Below are 25,663 nucleotides of genomic sequence, written 5' to 3' on the forward strand. Positions count from 1 at the left end.
CATTTTCCTGGGTAAAAAAAAAAAGGTAGAGAAAAAAAGAAGAGAGTATAGAAAAAAATTGTTTGTAATAATAACTTGTAACAGCTACGAGTATATTGATAATTGATAGTTACAACGTGAACGTAAGCGCACGAGTACCTACCTATACGTTTAACCTATTTCAAACTTCGTTAAGTTTTAACTGACCACGAATATCCGTGTAAATATACAAAGTATTACGCATAGAGCCTATGAAATCAAATTCTTCACGTTCTGCAAGAGCGAAATAATACGGTAATATAAATTTGATTTGCCGCGATAAAATTACGTCGGTTCTTGGATTTATGATACAAATCAACAACTACCTTACATATAATAGTGCCAAACTGCCTATAGTTTTTATTCGTTAGAAGAAACATACATAAGCATTATTGATACTGCCATTGAAAAGAAAAGTTAAAGAAAACTTTCGAATGCATTACCGTCCGTAAGTAAATTATTATTATACTGAAAATATCACGCGTCAAAATGACAAGTGAAATTGATTAATATAAGCTAATATTAACATAGCTATTAAAATTAAAAACTGAATCAATTGATATTTTATTATTCTAAATGCATTTATTTGAAATACGTATCAGTTATAGTTTTTCAGCAAAATATTATTTGAGAAAAAAACTTAAAGCCTTAGCTCTTGAGCGTTTCTTGTCTCTTTTCTTTATCATACTTTAAATAATTATGAAAAATAAAATACTGAAAAAGAAAAAAATAACGAATTGAATTTTAATCAATGAACGTGAAAGAAATCAGCGCTCATGTACCTATGTTTATTCAGTGCTTGTCAAGTCAACCACTGCTCAAACTTACCATTTCTTTTCTGGTAAAGCATAACAGCCGCACTATACTCGACACAATAATGACTACACGTGATTATCTGCTTTGATTGACACAGCTAATGACGTATGAACAGTTCATAATACACACATAAGGTTATCATCCACTCATCAGTGCGCTTACCATGAGTTTACGTTAGGTGTGCTCGCTAGCGACTGCGTAAAAAATGACATTAATTGTATGACATATTGTGCAGCGCCCCTAGTGGCTACTTTCAAGAAACAAAATCTTCTTAGAGATTTTTGACGTACTCGCTAGCGACACACCTAAGGTAAACGCATTCGATGTCGACTGCGTAAAAACGTGACATTAAATAATGACGGATTATACAGCGTCCCTAGCGGAAACTTTGAAGAACTAAAATCTTCATAATATTTTTTAACGCGCTTGCTAGTGACGTTTGATGTAAACTCACACTAAGCCCTGTGATTACACCAGTGCTGCAGTGCAACTAATTTATGACAGACTAGCGAAGCGACCCTACCAGGCTTCACACTGGTGCATATAGATGCTTACTAATGTGGATTTGAAGATTAACCACCTTAAAACCGGTTGTGTACTTAAAAGATCAAAGCGTACAGAGAAGTAGAGCGACTTCATTTTCTTCTACGTAGAGATAAGTTGCAGTGTACAATTTTCAAATATTTTTGGTAAAGACTAGATACTATGAAGATTGTATGGTTTAACCATATATTGATCAGGAAAAATAGAAAATAAACAGCTCACTCTGTATAGTATAGTATAGTACAGTACCCATTTAGACACCTCAATTTTCATAAGTCAGATTGAGTCAAATAGAACAAATAGAATTACGGTCCAGTAGTGGAGTGTGGCCAGAATATAATACAATTGTGTTGAAGGCTTTACCTTGTTGGATATGAATGTCCTCATGATATAGTACAACATAGTATATTTATATCTTCGCTGGCAACCCTACGCCCAGCCCGCGTAACGCAGGCGCAACGCAAATAGCCGCGCAGATCGCGTGTGCGCAAGTTCCGCTTCCGAGGCGCAAGAGTTCGATAACGGACGTGCTAATGCGTGGCAATGGACACTATTACTAGCATAATTTCAGGTTAATTAATCAGTAATATTTGGTTGGATTATTAAATTCCTGATTGATCATCGAAACCGGCTTGAGAATTTATTATAACGCCGACTTCATCTTCTTCTTATCGTGTCGACAAAAAATCTACATAGTGTTAGTCCAAAACTCCGCCACAAGAGTGGCGTTGTCAGCAGCATTCATTAATTCCTCCTGCGTGCAGTTGCTCATGCACTCGGCACGACATCATGTGCTTCATCGACTGGGGAACAAAACCGCACCTGCACTCCAGGTTTGAGCCATCCAAGAGTCCGTATCCAAGAATAACGCCGAATGTTGCTTCGATAATGATTAGTGGAAATGTAGAAATAAATAGTGGATTGTATAAAAAGTGAAAATTATATCATTGACTTTGGTAATTACAAAGAAAGACCATTTAGTACAAAGTTCTTTTATTAGAGGGAATTTGAAAATACTTTACAGCACCGATTATTATGTTTAACGTCAGTTTAAATACGTTCGCTAACCTAGGAAATAGCAATGTTTTTGTTTTGGTTTAGTAGATAGATAGAGTCAGATGATCTATTTATAATTGCGCTGATTTGTTCAATCTACAAACTGAATTTTTAATGTATTTAAAATGATACAATGGATAGAATTGGAAAAATAAAAATTACGGACTTTACAGCACTGATTATGTTCAATTACTTCACTTAAAAACGTTCGCTAACTTTATATTCAATAAAACAGCAAGGTTTTTATTTTATTTTTGTCTAGTCTAGATGATCTATTTATAATTGCGCTGATTTATTCAATTTACTGACGTTTAATTTAAAATGATAGTCGAAAGTACCTAGTTGTTTCCTGCACGCGAATTTGATAGAACTTGCATATAATTTGGGCACTGTGGGTGGGGCAGACGATTGGATATCTTCGGTAACCTATGCAGACGATTACGTAAGTCGCATTGCTCAAATGGTTTGGCAATGCGTTAAAGGATCCTGCATTTTGTATTATTATATCTGTGACAGGTAATTCAGCTATAGAAACACGCTTTTAAAACTGACATTATCGGGATTCGCATTTGTTTTACTCCTTTTCCTTCAGTTAAAACAATTGAATGTAGGTACCTACCTAATCGAAATTAGGTAATATAATTTTTCCACTTTAAAAACTATTAAAAAAATTACAGCACATTTAAAATCGTAACAGTTTTCCATTCTCATGCATACGCAAATGAAGGAGTAAGCCAATAAAAGTTAATGACTTTGCAATTGATTAGAAGTAAATAACATTTCGACTGATTTCCTTGGTCGTTCATTTTGTTTGAGGTTCCGTCATTGACTTCGTAGATTTAGCATAAATGAGCTATACGGTACAGTCGCGGAGAAAATGTAAATAGAGATCCAGACTGAAATAAAGAGCAAATATCTTTACACTAGAAGCGAGCTAGCATCTCTAGAGATGCATGCACGAGTGATAGCGGAAAATATGTTTCGAAAAAGTCAAAACTTTTTTATTTGCAATAGACTATTAAATAATGCTTACAAAGTTTTTCATATTACTATACTGATATCACTAGTTCGATTGTACCTACTCCTTAGTGTTTGATGCACAAAAATCACATAAACAATATTTATTGAGCCTTAGGACGACAAATTGATTCTGTGGCCAACCGTACGTATGCTAGAAAAACGTCGACTCTACATTTTGACGCCGCCGATGTACGATAGTGGCGCAATGTCTAACCATTTGTCAACCGCGTAGAAAGCGTCTTGCGGGGAGCTCGCACGTGTGGTTGCATACTTTTCCTACTTTGAAAATATGCTACTCGGCTGTACTAGAGTGCAGTAAAATTCACGTGATGAGATGAAAGATGAAAAGATACGTGATAAGATGAAAGGATGTAGAGTTCCTAAAGTTACAGCCTGATTAATAAATTGAGACTATACTTTATCAATCGTATCACTTATAGCCTAATAATTTTCCTATAGGTGGTCCGCGCCTTGGACTTTCTTAATTATGAATCTTAAATCTTAAAAACCAAATAGTAAGATAAAATGTCTATTGGCGTTGACTGTACATTTGATACCTTCTATTTAGTAATTAGTGTAATACAATATTAATTAATTTATCGTCAATACCTAATTGTTTTCAAAGTAGACACTTCGATTAAATATTTTCGTAATTCTTACTAGTTGGCTACGTCTCACACCAATATTTTAAAAGAAAACATTACAAGTTCTAGACATCGATCACAAGTCACTAACCCACTAACAATCCATCAATCAAAGTTATCAATAAGACGAAGTAAAAACGCTAAGTGTTTTTTTGCGCATACACTTGCAAAGACCGCTGTAGAGCGTGAGAGAGTCTTTGTTATATGTATACTAGGATGCTGTTAGTGGCCTAGTTTGATATGTAGACAAGTAAAGTCATACAAATCTTCATAATCAACTTATGTTTCTATTGAGACGAGTTCGATGTAATATGCAATACATTGAGAATGCAACGCTACATTAACAAAACGATATCTCTGTTTATTATCTATTCAGAAATGACTTCACAACGTTTATTTAATGTCTTATTCAATCTATAAATAAATTTATTGACCCTGGCAAGATATAAAAAAAATGTAAGACTTACCAGACGCAGTAATAAAATGCAGCACCCAAGTTTCTGAAACAATACAAATTAAAATTAAGAATAAAATTACAGATATATGTATAATTATTTCCCATGTTTCTAATATTCATGGGTTCTAGTCAATCTAAATGTCACCAACATCCAGTACATATATACATAGTTAACCATTTGATCCAAATAAGTTGACAGTTTTCCTTTGTGTTATTCATGTAAATAACAATTTCTAGTTTTTTTTATTATTGATACCTAATAATAGAGTAGTACCGGCTATGTCAATGACCCCAAAATATCATTAACAAAGTGCAATCTTCGACCCAAAATGACGTGACCGTCATAAGTATTGTAAACATAACAGCAGCACTAAAGGCAATAAGGAGCGGGCCATTAAGGGAGAGGGAGCGAAATCAGTCATTAGGCAAAAACGTTACAAAATCAAACGAACCCACTGACAGTGCTGGAAAGTTCTTAATTGCAAACTCCTTTGAGCTACTTAAACATTACCGCAAAATAAAATGCGAGTAATTTGCTGGCGAAATGAAATGACGACTGCTTAAAGGGCTTTTTTGAGAACAAATATTAACGGCAAATAATTGCTAATTGGTACGCAAACTCGATAAATTGATTCTGTGTCAACTATGGAATTGGGGCAAGTTAATTAGATTCTTTTATGGTATATTTTATTGACTGTTACCGAAAAAATACACGCTTCTTATGCGGATAGGTAAATATGTACAAAACAAAATGTACCTACTCGTATACAGGTTACTTATCATTAGAGTAGAGAAAAAATAGATCTAGATGGGTGATATAGACCTTTTCAGCTCCACTGACATCATTATCATCACCATAAATCAGCCCGTTCTGTGGCTGATAAACCTAGACTCCTCCCCCATTGCTTTCCAAACTATCCAAATAGTATCGTTCGGCATATAACACCTAGAAATTTTATTATGGTATCTATCCACCGTGTGGGTTGACGTCCCACCAAAAGATGCTTGTCATAAATATTACAGTCTGTAAATAATATGATGACAGTGGATATTTCTGCTCTAGATCGTAATAATGTGATATTATTAGCCATTAGTGGCAAAAAATGTGATAGCAAAAGATACAGCAATTTAAGCTTTGAACCAGATTTGTTGCGCACGATTTAATACGTTCGAGGCGGCGCGTGCGGCTATTTGTCGAAAATGTAGACCTGGCTGTGAAATGCAGGTGGCTTTATAGAAATTATACCCAATTATAGAAATAAATGTAAGATGTCGAAAAACTTGGAAAAAAGTGCGACTTTTGTTTTGTAACTATGTAAGTTGTATCTCGTTTTCCAACAAAGCGCAGTGTAGGACGTCCACTGCTGAACATAGGCCTCCCCCAATGCTTTCCATGTTACCCGGTTGGTAGCGGTCTGCGTCCAGCGCTTTCCTGCTACCTTAATTGTTAAGGTTACTTCAAAGTAAATAAGTTGTTAGAAAAAAAAATGTCAAATCAAACAATAATTAACTGTAATGCGGACAACGACCTCTACATCAATATCATGCTAAGAAAGTAAGGAAGCGAGGAAATACGAGCTGATTACTTGGTAGCAATGACCCAGTATACAAGGCCAGTGTTAATAAAAACAAAACTCATGCACGTAATTAAAATTTGGTCTGATAATAATCGCACATTATTTTCAAAGCATAATTTAAGTTCCTTCTCATTGAAACATGTAATCTACATTCACACTTAAGGCAGGAGCCTTCTTCTATATCTTATTTGAAAGCCACCTTTCATGGATTTATTTCCCTGTATAACCTGTAAGTGCACAATTATAAAAATATCCAGACCGATTTCTATCTACTTCTGTATTTCCTAACTTTTTGGTTGAAGCAAGACTACAGAATGAGATAAGTACTCGTATATTTACATACCATCCATGATACTTGACCTTCATTAGTTGGGTTTTTATTGGAGGTCTAGCTGTAGATCCTGGCTACACAGGAGTTGCAGCTGGGGGGAACGAGAGGTGGGAATAATCCCTTACCTATCCATGATACTTGATTTTATTCGTAATCTTAGTAGTAATCACTACTGTATATTGCTACCAACTAACTAGGTTTATTATCACAGTTAAAAATAATGACAAATGTAGATTATGATATTACAAATAATTCCCGGCAAGGGTTATTTATGCTAAGTACTTGTCCCCTAAATTGCATCTACCTTCGTGATGTTCAACACACTTTAATGTGTAAAGGCGGCTTTATAAAAATGTAAATCATGAAAGATAGCATCAAACTTGTGTCGGTTAAAAATGTTGTAATAAGCTTCAAGAGAACTAAGCTTATTAAATGTTAAGTTGAAATGCTAGCAGCTGTATAAATTAAAAATACTTTGCCACTAACTAGTTCCATTCTATCTTTTGAACCATCAGTTGTGCTAACAGGAATTTTTATCTTTATTATTCTCAAACCTGATCATTATATTTCAGTATAAGTACTTACAGTGTTTTTATACAATCTAATAAATAATGAAATCGATTGCGTAGACCTCTGTAACCTGATCCACTTTAGCGTCCCCAGGCGTGCTGCGCTCAGAAGCACACGCAGAGACGAGAGAACCTTTTATGTAGACTTGTGTAAAACCAATGCGGGTTTACGAGCCCCACTCAATAGACTGTTGTCCATTTACAACCAGAACTTTAATAGCATCGATTTTTCCCAGAGTTCCTCAAGATTTAAAAAGCATATTTTAGACACTCTGCAAAGTGACCAAATTAAAATTAAGATAAATTAAATTAAAAAAAAAACAGAACAAAATTAATAATTAAAAGTCTGAACATAATATTAATTACTTCTTGGTGTTGAGCTACACCGCGTTTATAAGGTGTACCTTAATTGTAATTGCCTCGCTCTATATTACATGGTTTCATTATCAATATGTGGATTACGTAGTGGGATGTGTTACCACATAAATAATACATAAGTCTAGTAGATAAGTTAATTTTTGTAACACATTTGTTTGTAATTCCTAAAATAAATAAATAAATAAATAAATACAGATAAGTATTATTTTTACATCCCTGCACAGTATGTTATGAGACTGTATAATCGGACATTCTCATTTATTTGATGAACCGTATAGAGCTCAGTTATACAAACATGATAATAAAACTCCCGTTTGAAAATTCCAAGTAGTTTTCGCGGTATAGAAATTCAAAGTTACCTATTTTTTTACATCAAAATTATGCAAAAATATTCTCACTCGTTAACTAATAACATTTAATTCAAAATTGTTATAATACTTCATAGAGATCTTAAAACTACACGTAATAAGCGTATTAAGTGCTTCGTAAACGCATTCAGTTAATTAGGAAAAATGATTTTAGTGATTTTTGTTTTTATTTTTTTTCTCAATTACATCTTAATATATGCAAACATTTTTAAGTGCAAGATATAGTCTGATATTTAATCTAATTGCATAAAAAAATCAGCTTTAAATTCCGTGATATATTTGAGGAAAATCAAATTGAAAATATGCGCAATATAGAATTGTAAATTTCCCATCACTTTTTAATAGCAATATTTCTTTTGGATGTTTAAATATCATCAGCTCGATTGTACCAAATTATTGTATTGACATTCAATTTACATAGGTTTCAAATTGATGAGAAAATTATTAAAGGTAGGATACATTTCGACTTCCTAGATTAGTTTACATACTTTTTTAGTTAGTTACTTACATACAACTTAAGTTAATATAAGAGTGTTAAAAAAGAAAAATAACTCGACTTGAGAACCTCCTCCTTTTTTTGAAGTCGGTTAAAAACAATGTGAATGTGACTTTTTAGAACCTTCAACACTATGCACATAACAGGCGGGATTTGAAACTTTTTAGACATGAATTATTCCTTCCAAAATTGTCGACTCTAGACTCGTAAAAATTTTATTAAGACGTTTTATGTTTTTTCTCAAATATATCACGGAGTTTAAAGCTGATTTTATTAATACAATTAGATTAAATATCAGACTATATCTTGCAATTCAAAATGTTTGCATATTATTATATTAAGGTATAATTGAGAAAAAAAATAAAAACAAAAATCACTAAAATCATTTTTCCTAATTAACTGAATGCGTTTACGAAGCACTTAATACGCTTATTACGTGTAGTTTTAAGAGCTCTATGAAGTATTGTAACAATTCTGAATTAAATGTTATTAGTTAACGAGTGAGAATATTTGTGCATAATTTTGAAGTAAAAAAATAGGTAACTTTGAATTTTTATAACGCGAAAACTACGTGGAATTTTCAAACGGGAGTTTTACTATCATGTTTGTATAACTGAGCTCTATACGTTTCATCAAATCAATGAGAATGTCCGTTTATACAGTCCCATAACACACTGTGCCCTGGGGCAAGTTCTCAGCTCATCGCTTATCAAATGATGATCTGAGAAGCTTCTATCATTTAACTGGCAACCTGAATTATGGGTGACTGACTGACATAATTGCTGTTCTTACGATTAAATTGTACGTTATTATTTAAACGGACTTTTTTTTGTATGTTGTAATCTGATCTCAGGGCAATAAACTAAGTATGAATTAGATTTATTTTATGAGGATATCATAACTTTCTGGTGAAACGCTACATTTTTATTTTTGACCTTCCCAGCGCTGCTACTCCCAAAGAGAGAGGAAACGTAGCTGCACCAAACAAACTTGAGTCGAAATATTATGTAGAGGCGAAGTTTAGGGAAAGACACGGAGCGAAACGAACGCGAAGTTCAAGATCGATCGCAATTGAGGCTAATGATTATGAGGCATTAGATACCATTTGCTTAAACTAGGATCTAAAATAAAACAAATGAAGATCTTCATTTGTTCATTTCTCTGCTTTACCAAAAAACCTATACCAGGCAATAATTATTGAGTTGTTAATCAATCAATATGAACATTGTGTGGAAGTGCGCAAAGTCAAATTGCACTTCATGACAAAAACAAATGAACAAACTTGAAGCAATGTGTATTGTGTAAAAACCTTACTCGTACGTAACTTATGTTAAAGAAATGTAAACCCATTAAAATGTAACCTTGAACTGAGCCATAATGATGAACACATTGTCAATTGTGAACAAAACTGATGTTTTCAAGGTGGGCATTGTTATAAAAAACTACATAAACGCATGTGAAACATTGCGCATTGTCTTTGTGGGCTGGACATAGTGTCATAATGGAGGCAAATATCATTAAGAACGCTTAGTAATATTTATACTACCTGTAGAAGCAGACAGGTAATATTTATAAAGATTATTGTATTGATTAAATTATTATTATCCTATTGATTAAAATAATAATAATCATTATCGGGTCATGTAGTCTGCAGGAGCATAATTCTAGAGGTATTTTCCCGGGGCAAATGGAGGGTAAAGCCACTCCTTCTCCACTACAGAAGCATAACCTTATATGTTTTCCAGAGTCAAATGTCGGACTTGGCCTACACCGCCCCCGCTAACTAAAAATAGATACAAAAACTGTATTTCTATCTCATTAAATTACTAAAATATAACTCGCAGCAACATTTTTGACAAAATGATTTATAGATTACATTCTCTTAGATATTGCCATTGCCACAGCTAGCATTGTGTCAGACTGCCATAAAGAGCAACGCCATTTGAAATAATTACGGAATTATATTCGGTGAGTGGCACGAGGCATGGAAATTTTAACCTTATAAGTATCTGTGTGCCTTGTTATACCTCTAATTTTGTTGTATCTTTAAGTTATTGTACCTATCAAGCAAATCAATTAAATTCAACAACCACTCGCAAGAAACTTAACGGGAATGGTGGTCAAACTTTTAGCTTAAATGCCTAATTTGATTGCGCTGTAAATCAAAGGGACAAAACACTACATTGATTAAAAATTAATAAATAATAATAATAAATAAATAAATATTCTTGGACATTTTACACTGCGCTTCTAGTCCCAAACTAAGCAAAGCTTGTAGGTACTATGGGTACTAGACAACGGATATAAACTTAAACATACTTAATTACTTTTTTTAAATACATACATATTATACATACATAGAAAACACCCTGTCCAATACAAACAAATATGTTCATGCACACAAATGTTTGTACTGTGCGGGAATCGAACCCGCAACCTCCGGAATAGTAGTCCGTTTCGAACCACTACACCAAACGGCCGACTAATAGGAAGCATAAATGATTAGATTTAATAAGACAAGACTGCTGCTGATACACGTGTTGCATCGAAGCGTGACGCTATTATGATGACGTTACTTGCTGACACCAGTTTCCCACTTCCCATTAATTTAAAGATAAAGATAAAGATAAAGATATTTATTTGCAAGAATAGGTAAGTACAGGTTATTGTTGATGTTACATGTATTAAGGACTCTATTCTGTTAAAATATTTTAACATGCAAATTTACGGGTAAGGAATTCCCGAACACTGTAGAAACAAACAGTAGTCAGCCATTCCCGAAGCTTTTTCACCATCAATTTTGTAGGGCCATTTTTATATACATCAGGAATTTTGTTATACACCTCAACACACATGCAGTAACAATTTTTCTTAATAAGTGAAGTTCTTGGGCAAAAGGAAAGAGCTAGCCTATCTGAAGACCTTGTGTTTCTGGGGTACACTTCAGCCGCGGTTTGGAACAGTTCTGGATGTTGTCTTACAAACTTAAAGATTTCTAATATATACATTCCAGGTACAGTAAGTATGCCCAGTTTGATGAATAATGGCTTACACGGTTCATATGGCCCTTTACAGCATAAAGCTCGCACACATTTTTTCTGAGCTATAAATACCCTCTGTATATCTGTGCTGTTACCCCAGATTATAAGCCCGTAATTTATAATGGAGGCTACATAGCCGTAATAAGCACTTAATGATACACTCAGTGAAGTGATTCCTGTTAGTCTTCGAAGGACGTAAACAAATCTGTTTATTCTTTTACATAAATTATCCACGTGGCATGTAAAGTTTAAAGTTTTGTTTAGCGATATTCCTAAAAATGGCGCACTGTTAACGCTATCTAGAATTTCGTTACTATAATTTATATTCATTTTGATTTCCTTACGTCCTTTTACACCAAATTGTATGTATTTTGTCTTAGAAAGATTAACATTTAAATTATTCATATTTAGCCAATTAATTACATTATTGATAGTTTTATTAATTTCATATTCATACAAATTCAACATGTCAGGATTACATTTAATAATTATAGAAAGGTCGTCAGCAAACATAATACACTTATGCCTAATAGTAGGTGGCAAGTCATTTATATAAAATAAGAATAATAATGGTCCCAATACACTACCTTGGGGTACCCCAAATTTATTGTGTTTGTAGGTAGACCTGTAAGTAGAGTTGTCGTCTGATCCAGCTATTTCAACACATTGATACCTATTTTCAAGATAAGTTCTAAGCCACTTTAATGCGTTTCCACGCACACCATATCTTTCCAACTTGTCTAACAATACGTCATGAACCACTCGGTCGAAAGCTTTGGACATGTCAAAAAATACCACAGTAGCATAATCTTTTGCATCAAGACCAAGAGTAACTTCATGTACAAGATTGAAACAGGCAAGCGTAGTTGATTTCCCTTTTTGGAAACCGTATTGTTCTGGCTTTATTATATTAAATTTTACACAAAATTTCATCAATCTAACTTGCATGGCCTTTTCAAATATTTTGGATAAAATAGGTATCAGCGTTATAGGACGAAAATTTCAATTTTAACAGTTATTATAATGAAGTTTGCATACAGTTAAAATAAATTTAGTTAATTACTGCAGTTTTTTAAATAATGTTATTTTATAAAGTTGTAAATAGAGTCGCTATTATTATTTTATTTGTTTTCACCGCAAATCATCGGCTTCCTAATTTGAATTTAACAAGCACTTAATTACTTTTAAATCAACTCCAAGAAACTTATACCAACAGAACCGTATGTACGGAAGTTCACCTATTAAATGAAATTGCCCCGGCTCTCTTATTATCGTAATTGCATAATGACTAGACAATTTTCTTCGGAACTGTCATTGACACTAGTGTCCGAGCATAGTTTACGTCTATAATGAGTGGTCTAGGACCGGTTTCCAAGGTCGGAGACAGGTTGTGTTTGTCACTCGATCTCCGTGTGCCTGCAAAAATGCAGTTTCATAACTTGCTTATTACTTATTAATTACTTGCTAAAGGTTTTTTGCACGATGAGATCCGGTATGGGGATATCCGCAAAAACAAGTGATGTTGTTTAATTTAATGTCCAAGCTCCAAAAAATGCAAAGTTGAAGTGGCTGTGGGCAAGACCCGTTCGTAGAACAGACAATCTTTGGGGAAAAATGTTCTCGAGGGGATACCATGATCTCTATGACGATACGAGGGCCTGATCGACGGTAAATAAAGATAGAGTCAAAAAATAAAGAAAGTATTGTTAAACTCTTTAAAAGTATTTATTTAGCCGACCCAATTATCAATGTGTATCTTCAACTAAAGAGCGCTAAAAAGTTATGGCAAAATTTGAGCCCGCATCTCAAAAGTAAATTAATTTCCCCCAAAATGAAAGAGTATTAAGTTTTCCTGCATCTTATTACGACAGTCATTAATAGCCCTGTGTGTACCAGCGTTTAGAGTTACTTGTGACGCCTTAAGGCTTTATAAGATATAAAATCATAGTAATTATATCGCTCAATTGCCCTAGAAACGTCAGCCAGTTGTTCATGTTTTGTAAGTTACTTAGCGAAGTGTAAACCATTCTAGAATAGGGGCTTGTTAGAGTAGGTACCCACGCAATTCAGTGAGAAGGAATTTGATAACTTTTGAGTTAACATAATAGCTTACTACTTGGAATCACTGAATGAGAGCTACGATTCCACTCGCGTGACTTTCGGTTTGTCAAAAACTATCACATAGGTTCTCTTCGGGAATGTCTTCAGTCGTTCCCGATAGAGAAATTATTAATAAATTAAATTTTATGCAATTGAATAAATAAATTCAGTTTTGAAAAATTACTGAGATTTGTGTGCGTATGATTAATGTTTTAATTAATGTCAATACTTTGATTGATGTCTGACAGATATTTAATCACGCATATCTGAATCAATTTTGTTTTATAATTGATAATTTATTGTAACACTTATAACTTTTCCTAAATCTATCACTTTTAAAATTTCAACAGATTTGATTTCTAAAAGTCCAACGTTTATTTAAATCAATCTTTACCTGTTATCTCATCCCACTCATTGGGGCACAATCACACAAATTAATTCAATACTTTACCTACTCAACACCACCAAACAAAACTGGAAATACCTCATCACAAAAACTAATATCCTATAGGCACAACACGAAATATTTTTAACACGTTTGAGTCTGTTTTCTTTAAAAGTTTATAGTATACAGTATTAACGCGGAAAAACATACACTATCCCTGTAAAACGATCCGCGGCACTCAGACGCGCGAGAGTAAGATGTTTTGAGCAAATCGCGGCTTAGTGAAAGATCGTGCGCCCACGCAGTCGAACTATTACAAGCGCGCGGCCCTGCGGGCAAGGTTACCTGGAATACTGTACTATTTTGGCTGTGGAGTACTGATAACAATACCAGTTTTTATGTTGACGAAAAGTGATCGTGTAGCCTTTACCTTTAGGTATTTAATAACATTAAAAGTACCTATACCAAACTCTACATATTAAAGCAATAACGCCCGTATTACAACTAAATAAATTATGTCGTTGTTTGCACGAGCTGACCATTTCATTTCATCTCCCACGTTGACAAAATAGTTCCAATACTACAACTCTATTTACTGACCTTTGCGCGGCCCCGCAATCACAATCAATCAACCAATCAAAATATAAACTACCTTCTACAAACATTGATAAGTACCAACCAATGCTAGAAACTTGACGTACCTACTTACTTGTCTACAAACAAGTATATCAATTTATGGTAATTTATGTAGTTATGGTCAAATAACGGGTTTAAAATTATGAAAGACAAATGATCTGCTAAAACATTGATTAATTGAAAAGGTGTATGTATCCTATTACTCATAAGAAAGTTAAGTACTTACCTATCTATGTTAATTCCAAATATCTAGATGATAGAGTTAATCTGTTTACCTACACACAGAAAAAAAGAAAACGATTACACAGTAACAATCTAAATTATTTCTGAAATAGGTATTTGTAACAACTCTCAAAATAGTGTTGCCAATATAAACAAATCGGACGTAGCTATGGCCGGCACATCAAGCTTGATACTGTGGCATCTTAGGTTCTTGTATTATGTGTTATTTTGCAACAAAATTCTATAGTCTAATGTGCAGTCTACTGTACATTTGTCTTGTCTTTGCGTTACTCAACGAACAGTTGATACACGCGTATGCGCCAAATGTATTGATAAATTGTTTATGATTGGATATATTATTCGTGCCAGACGTTTTACGAGTATGTCCAAATACTTTAAGCATCATCGAATAGCAATCGGACCGTGCCGCTAATCGCTATAGACAAGTACCTAGGCAATTGCCATGTGAATATTAGTCGCTTGATCCAAATAGGTCTGTTGGTTATTTAGGTCTATTAAGACACGAGAATGAGCAACTCGATATTAATAATATTACAAATTACAAACACACAGACATGACTATTGAACAAAATATAAATTAGAGTGGGTAAGTTACTTACTTTAATATAAAACGACAGAATTTAATTAAAGATCCATGACTGCTTGATTCATGGAACACCTACATTCACTATTGATACGATACACCTCATCACTGAAAATTGTAGCGTTAAAATTAAAATTACGCGAAGACAAAATTAGGAAACATCGATATTTGGCGATTTTCCAATAGGAACAAGCCCACAAAATTCAAAACAACTGTTCAAACGCTGTTATTGACCTCCAGTCTATTATTTGATACGCAGAATTTGTTTTTTACGTCACATTTTACGCAATTTAATGACATTAGTAGAGTCGCACTACTATCTGACGATTCTTAATTATATCTTTTGTATAGTTTAATCACTACCACTATAACTTGAATTTTAATCGTTTTAAGACGTTTTCTGCTGGTCAAAACGGCGTAAAATAAACTGCGCTGTAGTAAAATAACATGATAGTACTATTCTAACAAAATAAGTTTGGCCGATGAATTTAAAGATTCAAATCAGACTTCAAATCTTAAAATTTAATTTCTCGATGGCTTGTCTCCTTATTATTTTATCAATATGACCTAGATTTACGGTTTGGATGACGAAGTGCATCCTAACGTAGTAATATCGCGTTAAAAATATTACATCAAGGAAAGATTATACCAACATTTACTTAAAACAACGCATGCCTAAATTTAAGATTTTTATCGCCGAACAACCATTGCGTTTCGCAATACCGAACATAAAGTCGAATCGTAAACATACTATTTCTGATTAGGTTTATACAACGCGCACTTAAATGTTTATAATGAAATGTACGAATACTTGAGCTGTGGGATACGATTCTGACCTTCAGTTCTGAAGGTTGAAGCCCTAATTTATCCTGTTTTTAGGAAATAGTAGCGACCCGCCTAGACTTCGCACTCGTGCTAAGTATACATACTATAAACATTCCTCTTAAATCACTCGATCTATTAAAAACACCGCATCAAAATCCATTGCGTAGTTTTGAAGATCTAAGCATACATAGGGACAGACAGTGGGAAGCGACTTGTTTTATACTATGCACTTAGTGATATAAGTAGTTTCATTTACACACGCAGTTATACACGTTGTCACCTTAAAGGCCCTAAATACTCACCTGCTATTTTTCCACCTTTGTTTCCAAGATTTACAATGAACAATATTTACACAGTCAATGGACTATCGCCACTAGCTATAAATAAAATAATTGTAGGTAATTAATTACTATTACTACTAATTCACAAATAATAGTTTACTTATTCAGTATACACAGCTGATCACACGTACAATAAATTTCACTTCCACAAGATTGTTCTAGTAGTAAATGAATTACTATATGTAGATATGTATAGGTGGAAAAATACTAAATTGCAGCCTTTGGAATGACTATCTGTATTTGTTCCTGAAAATGGTTTTACTAGAGTTATGTTCAGTTACTACATAGGTATATTTTTGATGTGGGGAAACTCGACAGTTTTCTATAAAGAAATTATTGTGATTTGCAACTGGCAACGTGAATATTTAGGGGTTTTAGTATAAAACCAATTGGTACTTAATGTACAGTAAGAATACGTACTGTTTGACTATGCTGTTAACTGGTGTACCTACTACAATAACTTACATCCGCATGAGATGCGGGCCAATTTAATGAGATCTCTTAAAAACCGCTTCCGTTTCTAATTTCTTTGTATAACAACAAGTTACCGATAATGATTGTAATCGGTCCATTAGGCAATCTTAAAGTTAACTAACAGTTAAGTAACAGTATCTATCTAAAGGTCAAAGAAGCATTTAATTCAACAATATGATCAGACACTAACACCCAATTTTTATTTGAAAGAAGCTCTATTACACACAGTCACAGTGGATGCGAATTATGGAGTTTTGTAAATATCAAAGTCAAAGTCAAAATTTCTTTATTTGTTTAGACTAATAAATAGTTCTTACAAATCGTCATTTTGCTCTAAAGGAGCCTCTACATGTCTCATAATAATTTTACCCTACCAGCGCTTCGAGACCAACATTTGGCAAGTGCTGAGAAGAAGCGCCGCAACAAACTCAGTCACCACTGTCTGCCGGTTAATATAAATAAATAAATAAACCCTATACCTACGAAAATTCAGTTTTATTAACATGATTGTAGCAAATCAATGCACCTTTAACCCTTATAAAATACACCCGTAATAACAAAATAATAAGAATTACTTATCTCCGAGACTTGTTTCGTCACATTTGCGTCAAAACAATCTTAGACGTGACCTCATGAAATATTTTCACGCTGATATTTTTCCACCATGAAATTATTGCTCGTAACTAGGTACTTGATAAATCGCACCTTAACTAATCTGCTACGAAAGTAAAATGAATACCTCGTGAATAATTTTATGCCAATATTTTGATAATGAACCTAGCCTATGTAGGTAAGCTTATGTAGAGACGATACCTACAGGAAAAACTATGTACAATGTGGTCCCTAATTTTACCACAAAGATGTATAATCTGATGTACTTTCGTCAGTACTTACCCATGTAGGGTCAATACTTACTTGTTGTTCGTTTCACAAGTGTGGTTTCGTGGTGCTAAAACACGTCACGATTTATGCAAACACCTTGCACAAGTTTCGCCGTCATTTATTTTAATATTAAAAACGGGATTCACTGTAATTTACTTTGTTAAATTAATTTATTAATAAAACAGTAATTTTCCGCTTCTGTATCAACATTATGAGTAAGAACCTGTATAATTAATTGTAAGCCTTCGCCGTCGACATAAAAGTACAAAATTCAGTAAGTACCTAGTAGGTGGAACAGTATTGTACTTATTATGGCTACTAGTAGTTCTATTATTAGCACAGTCAGTGGAGGATGTTGATGATTTACGCTATTATTTAATAAAACTGAACCCATTTTATTCTAATTTTAGTATTCACTATTTATGGATTCAAAAGTACTTAGGTATAAATTGACAATTCACGTTGTTCTCACTTGCATTACCAAAGATCTGAGTTTTCTAGTGTTTGTTACTAACTTCTGTAAATAAGCAAATTGGTTTCCCTTAACACCAAAATCATTGCCGTTATTAAGTCTAACCGCTATAAAATCGGGTTTTTCGGTGTTACTTTGATACAAAATGTTGACTTATAATGTGTGTGGAATATAGCTACAAGATTATGTTATGATTATGCTCTACCTCGAAGTTTGAACTACGAAGCTAATAGTTTATTATCTCGAACACGTGGTCAAGGTTAAATGTTATCCTTACCTGACATTGGCAGAATCACTGCGTGGCGCCCTGCGCGCTTCAAAAGGACAGTCCATCTTAAAAAAAATCATATCTTTAAGATTTTGCAAGTTATTTTAACCCCTAAAAAATTCGCAATCTTCGTTCGTATACACATATTACACACACACATTGACATCGGTAACCGGTAAGTCCACCGGCGCTTGTCAGCAGATGGTGCGAGTGACGTAATGCTTGCATTATTGGGACGAGCCGTGAAAGTCGGCGGTTCGGTGCCGGCCGGTGACGCGGACAATGCAATTAGCTAGGGCTGACAGCGGTCATAATAGTAGATGTCTCTTTCTCACCTGAGTAGATGAAATGAGACAATCTATTTTAGAATATAAAACGTAATCATAACAATATAAAGACTTTGATCATTACTACGCGCATCGTATGCATTTTCTTCTTATTCGGTAATAACAAGTCCTAATTAGTACCGTTGTCCTATATTTAGGACAATTAAGCTGGTTTAGATTAATTCGTATTCACTTAAACACGAATGTATAATTTGGACTTATTTGCAGAAAATAGAGCGACATAGAGTTTTTTACTTTTTCTTATAGAATTGCTAACTAAATCAATATTTCATAAAGCTACAGTTTAATATGACCATGATACTAGACAAGAATACAACTTGTGCACGACGGACGGCCCCGAATAGAAACTTATAGCTGTAAATAATTGTTTCGTTTTTGTTTCATAGTTGTTTCATAGTTATTTCGTTTTATAAAGTTTGTATAGTTTAAATATCGATAACTTCGTAATACAGTCCACTTTTTCTCAGTTAGTTCTCAATTAGTAATGTGTCGAGTCCTTAATTACTGATTAATAGGCGTATGTGGGACGTTGGAGATGTATAAATCATAGTTTATTTTAGAAAACCATAGAAATGTATAATTTGATAGCCCTTTGTTTTATGTATATCGATTAAACCTGTAATTTCGTCTAGTTATGTATGTCGAGTCATATTTATAATATGTAAATTAGATAGATAATTATGTGTAGATCTTTATAGTTATTTACTTTTAATTGGTGATAATCTTAATTAGCCATAAAGGCAATTAATTTAAAATAGTGTGGCCAAATGAGCCCTAATTTTTGTACAAATGATTTATTTGTAATTAACCCTGTACCTGTGTACCTTTATTTACCTATCGAATAGTAAGAAGTAATTTGTCTGAAAATAAATAACATAGATTCCAAAGAATAGTGGAAGAGCTAATTAGAATCCGATAAGAATTAGGTCAAGGTCATAGTTAAAAAATAGGTCACCGAATAGATAAAAAACAGGCTCTCTATACGGTATTGCCGCCCAGGGGGGGTCTAAATTAGAGAGAGAGGGCAATAGATTTGCTGTTTCATTAGAGCGAGAGGCAGCTAGGTTTTCTCACTCTAATGAAAGTAAATAAATATCGGGGTGCCATCCGGACCCAGTCAGTTCCGCGTTTTCTCCTCAACAAGCTACAACACCAAGCTCTCGCCACTGCTCCGAGGAACCGGTCACAGTCTCAACCACAACCGAGTTATTATTTCTGCGCTCCCCGCCCCCTTCGTCTCGCTCTCCCGCTCGCGCTGCACCCCGCATCGCGCCGTGTCGGCGTACGGTATTCAGGGTCCGCACAGGGTTGCTACCCCATACCGTCCGGCACATTGGTCCATTCGGAGCCGGATTGGACACTTCGGCAGCAAAAGCGAGTGGGAAATTTCATCGGCTTCATAACCGGAAGCAAGGGGAGCGTAGCAAAATGCCGGTGACTCGGAGTAGAGGCAGACCCGCGGAGCCGATCGAGGCACAGGAGCGCCCTGAGGAGAGCGCTCCCGCGACCGCGTCACAGTCAGTGGCGGCCCCGAGGCCGTCAGCGCCGGAACCGGTGCGGCATATCGAGCCGCCCGGCTCCCCGTCGGAGGCGCCACCACCACCGCCAGCACCGTCGTCGCAACAGCAGCACGACGACGCAGCAAGAGCGTCGTCGACGAAATCAGACCGTGCGCGAAGGATCGCGCGCGCCAAACAGAAGATAGCCAGACTCAAGCTGGAGCTGGAAGAGGCCAGGCTTGCCGTCCTGGAGGAGGACAGCCAGGACGGCGAGTCGGTCGTATCGGGTGAATCGCTGGGCCAGGCGCGAGTGGCCGAGTGGCTGAATACAGTGCCGCCGCCACCGCCCGCCGCGCCGCTCAGTGCACCGCAACAGTCTACAGGCGTAGCACCGCCGCCCGGCGTGCCACATGCACCGCCGCCCGGCGTGTCACACGCACCACCGCCGCCACCCGGCGCGCCACACGCGCTGCCGACCGGCGTATCGATCGCACAGCAGCTCGCCGCGCCGCTATCGGGCGTGGCGCCGCCGCACAGCGTACAGTTGAAGCAATCGTCGTCATCGAAGCCGCCGCCAGCAGCAACGGGGTATCATCGGTCCGAGGGACAATTCGACCTTAACGAGCTGGCGGCCGCCATCGCGCAGGCCGCGCGCCCACATGGGGCCACGCCGCGATTCATCGGAGAACTGATGCCCTTCGGGGGCTCGCATCTCGACTGGCTCGCCTTCAGAGCGGGCTATCAAGAAACAGAGAGATACTTCACAGAAATCGAGAATACAGCCCGCCTGCGACGGGCTTTGAAAGGAAAAGCCAAGGAAGCGGTTAGCAGTTTACTCATAGTAAACACTAGCCCGGCGGAAATAATCGGCGAACTCGAGACAAGATTCGGCAGACCGGAGACGATTGCGCTCGCCGAGATCGAACGACTTCGCAACGTACAGAAGCCTACAGATGCGCCGCGGGACATAATACAGTTCGCGAGTCGAATAAAAAACAGCGTCGCTACACTCCGCGCACTCCAGCAGCCGCAGTACATGTACAATGCGGAAGTGGTCAAGCAAGTGACAGAGAAGCTGACGCCGTCGCTGCGGTACCGGTGGTTCGACTTCAGCCGGGACCAGCCGCCAGAGGAGCCGGACCTCGTGCGCCTTCACCGCTTCGTGACCAGGGAGGCGGAGGCGTGCGGGAAGTACGCAGACCCCGAGCTCGTCGGCGGCGCCGAGGAGCAGCAGCAGCGCGCGGCGCAGCGCAACCGGCCGCAGCGCGCCTACAACAGTCGGAGTGACAGCGAAAAGTGCGACAACAGAAGCGAAAAGTGTCCAGTGTGCAGTTTACCGAACCATAGCGCCGACAAGTGTAGAAAATTTGTGCGTGCGAACAACAGTGAACGATGGAGCATAGCGAAAGCGGATCGACTATGTTTCCGTTGCCTGAACCCCAGGAGAGGGGGGCATAAGTGTGAAGACCGTCAGTGTGGAGAGGACGGCTGTGAGAGGACCCACCACCCATTACTGCACTTCAAGAGACCCGAAGTGCCAGCCAACCGGAGTGAAACAGTGACAGCGGCAAACTCATCTGGAAAGTCAACCGTAAGTTTCCTCAAAATTCTACCAGTGACAGTGGTGGGCCCCAAGGCCAATATAGACACATTCGCACTTTTAGACGACGGCTCGACAGTCACACTCATAGACGAAGACCTGGCTAAGCGCGCGGGCGCTACAGGACCCATAGACCCATTGAGCATAGAAGCTATAGCGGGGGCCCGAGTCACGCGTACCGACTCGCGACGAGTGAAACTTGTGCTACGAGGGCAGGATGAAGAGCACTCCCTGCGAGGCCGCACTATCAAGAACTTACGACTGGCGGCCCAGCACATTGACCGAGACTTGTCAAAATATCAACATCTTCAAGATATCGAAACGCGAGTGCGGTATGCGGAGGCGCGGCCCACTATCCTGATCGGGCAGGACAATTGGGAACTCCTACTGGCCAACGAGGTACGACGTGGCGCCGCAACAGAACCGGTGGCGTCCCGCACACCCCTGGGGTGGGTGCTCCACGGCTCAAGCAGCCGGAGCCTGGGGCACACAGTCCACCACGTATACAGGCTCAATGAAGAGAGCGACAATAGAATAGAAGAAATGATCAAGAAGCATTTCGCAATCGAATCGTTGGGCGTGACGCCCAAGAAAACGCGCGCCGACCCCGAAGAGCGGGCGCTTCGCATCCTGGAGAGTGAAACCATCAAGCTGCCGACAGCGGGCTACGAAACGGGCCTACTTTGGGCCACCGACCACCCCGAGCTGCCCAACAATTACGACCAGGCCTTGACGCGCCTACACAGCACAGAGCGCAAGCTGGACAAGCAGCCGGAGCTCGGGGCGGCGTACGAGCGGCAGATGACACAGCTGATAGAAAAAGGATACGCAGAGGAAGCCGCCACCGCACCATCGACCACCGGGCGCATCTGGTACCTGCCTCACTTCCCGGTACTCCATCCAGCCAAGCCCGGGAAGGTGAGGCCAGTCTTCGACGCCGCCGCTCGCACGAAGGGTACGTGCCTGAACGACCACCTGCTGTCGGGTCCGGACCTCCTGCAGTCGCTGCCGGGGGTGCTGATGCGCTTTCGCCAGCACGCCGTCGCCGTCGCCGCGGACATACAAGAGATGTTCCTGCGAATACAAGTTCACGAGAAAGATAGAGATGCGCTGCGCTTCTTGTGGCGCTCACACCGGCGGGAGGGACCGCCCACAGAGTACCGGATGAAGTCGGTCATCTTCGGAGCAGCCTGCTCACCGTGCACGGCGTTGTTTGTCAAGAATCACAACGCCGAGCGTCATCGGGCCGACCATCCGGACGCAGCCGAAGCCATCGTGCGTCATCACTACATGGATGATTATCTCCAGAGTTTTGAAACAGTTGAAGAAGCAGTTAGAGTGAGCACCGACGTGCGCACAGTGCACGCGGATGCCAATTTTCATTTGGCCAAGTGGGCCTCGAATCGCTCCGAAGTACTAGAAGTCCATCGGGCGGAAGCTGCCGCCACTCGGGACGTCACACTTGAAGACATCGAAGAGAAGGTCCTGGGCCTCACCTGGAGGCCGACCTGCGACACCTTGGGATTTAATCTGAACTTCGCCCGGGTGCCTGACGTCGACAGCGGGCAAACTCCGACGAAGAGGGAGGCTCTGCGGACAGTGATGTCACTGTTCGACCCGCTGGGCCTCGCCTCCCCCATCACCATCGTAGCGAAACAGCTGCTACAAGAGGCGTGGCGCGTAGGCGTCGATTGGGACGTCCGCCTACCACCGCCGCTGTCGACGGGCTGGAGTGAGTGGGTGCGGCAGCTGGCCGCGCTCCGAGACGTCAACCTGCCAAGATGTCACCCTGGCTACAGCCGGGCGACCCGACGCGAGCTGCACACCTTCGTGGACGCCAGCGAGAAGGCCTACGCCGCTGCTGTCTACTGGCGCACTGAAGACGAAGACGGTAGAGTGCACGTGACGCTTGCCGCCGCCAGGGCGCGCGTGGCGCCCCTCAAGCTGACGTCCATCCCAAGGCTCGAGCTGCAGGCCGCCGTGCTGGGCTGCCGCCTGGCCCGCACCGCCGCCGACGAATACCAGCTGAAAGCAGACAGAAGAGTCTTTTGGAGCGACTCGAAAACCGTACTCGCGTGGCTGAGGGCGGGACCCCGCTCTTTCAAGCCTTTCGTCGCACACAGAGTGGCAGAAATAGAGGAAGACACACAGGCGAAGGAGTGGCGGTGGGTGCCGACCCAACAGAATGTGGCTGACGACGCCACCAGAGGAGCGCCGGTCAACTTTACGCAGCATCATCGGTGGTTCACGGGACCGAAGTTCCTGTATGAGCCTGCTGACAGCTGGCCGGCCGAGAAAATAGAACAGGCGGCCCCAACCGGAGAAGAGAGGACCCACTCCGTCGCATCAAGCATCGTCGAGCCCAGAGTCTCCGATGCATTACCGTCACCACACAGATTCTCGTCGTGGCTGCGCCTGATACGCGCCACGGCGAGAGTCCTCCAGGCGATACACCGCTTCCGTGCCCCGCTGCGCCGGGCGCGCCCGCAGAGCGCCAACGTCAACAGTTACAAGCGGACAACTCGAAACACCGAAGCCGACCCGACGTGGCGCCGTGTCGCCAAGCCGACCGCGCCGCCTACGCCGCGCCGAGCCGTCCTTACAGAAGACGTCATACCGCCGTTGGCCGCCGAGCACATCGTGTGGGCGGAGGAGCTGTGGGTGCGCGCCGTGCAGCAGGAAGCGTTCGGCGCCGAATTAGAAGCTTTAAAGAAGACAGAAGCAGTGTCCAATGACAGCCGGCTGCGCTCACTCGCGCTGGCCTTCGATCCGTGCGAGCCGGTGATTAAGCTGAAATCAAGAATCACGGCCGCAGAAAACATCGCTGAAGAACAGAAGCATCCGATTGTGCTGGATGGAAACCACCAGTACACCAAACTCTACGTGGCATGGACGCACCAGAAATTACACCATGGCGGCGTGGAGACAGTCCTGAACGAAATCCGACAACGCTTCTGGGTGATCCGAGCTCGTCCCATCGTGCGCAGCGTGATCAAAAGTTGTCAGCAGTGCAGAATTCGGCGCGCGGTGGCCGCAGTACCACCGACAGGCGACCACCCGACGGGACGCCTCGCTCACCATCAGCGGCCCTTCACCTACACCGGCCTCGATTATTTCGGGCCGCTCTCAGTCACCGTGGGCCGACAACACCAGAAGCGGTATGTGGCGCTGTTCACATGCCTCACCACCCGGGCCGTGCACCTGGAGGTCGCGGCCTCACTCTCCACCGACTCCGCCGTCCTCGCGCTGCGCCGCATGATGGCGCGCCGAGGGCAACCATCAGAGATCTGGTCGGACAACGGCACCAACCTGCGTGGTGCCGACGTCGAGCTCCAGCGGGCCGCCCTCCAGGCGAGCCGGCAGGAGGCCGCCAACCACCTCATCAGATGGCGCTACATACCGCCGAGCGCACCGTTCATGGGCGGGGCGTGGGAACGCCTCGTCCGGTCCGTCAAGGACGCCCTCAGTACCGTCCTGCGCGAGCGTCACCCCCACGAAGAGACGCTCGCCACTCTGCTTTGCGAGGCAGAATACACAGTCAACAGCAGACCACTGACCCACGTGTCAGTGGACCCCGACGACGCCGAAGCCTTGACCCCCAACCACTTCCTACTCGGGGGGTCGGGCCGCATCCAACAGCCGGGGACGTTCACCGAAGCAGACGTCGCCAGCCGCCACCACTGGAGGCGAGCTC

The 25,663-nt window shown here is 40.0% G+C and overlaps 1 long non-coding RNA gene across 1 annotated transcript in view; it reads right to left on the reverse strand.

Annotated features, from left to right (window-relative positions):
- LOC135074672 (uncharacterized) overlaps positions 1-25,663 on the reverse strand; it is a 91,370-nt gene that overhangs the window by 31,541 nt on the left and 34,166 nt on the right. The window contains exon 2 of the long non-coding RNA XR_010257872.1: positions 4,565-4,597. This is a non-coding gene — a long non-coding RNA (uncharacterized LOC135074672). The remainder of the gene's footprint in view (positions 1-4,564; positions 4,598-25,663) is intronic.

This window comes from Ostrinia nubilalis, chromosome 9 (assembly GCF_963855985.1).
Source record: "Ostrinia nubilalis chromosome 9, ilOstNubi1.1, whole genome shotgun sequence".
Classification (NCBI taxonomy): domain Eukaryota; kingdom Metazoa; phylum Arthropoda; class Insecta; order Lepidoptera; family Crambidae; genus Ostrinia; species Ostrinia nubilalis.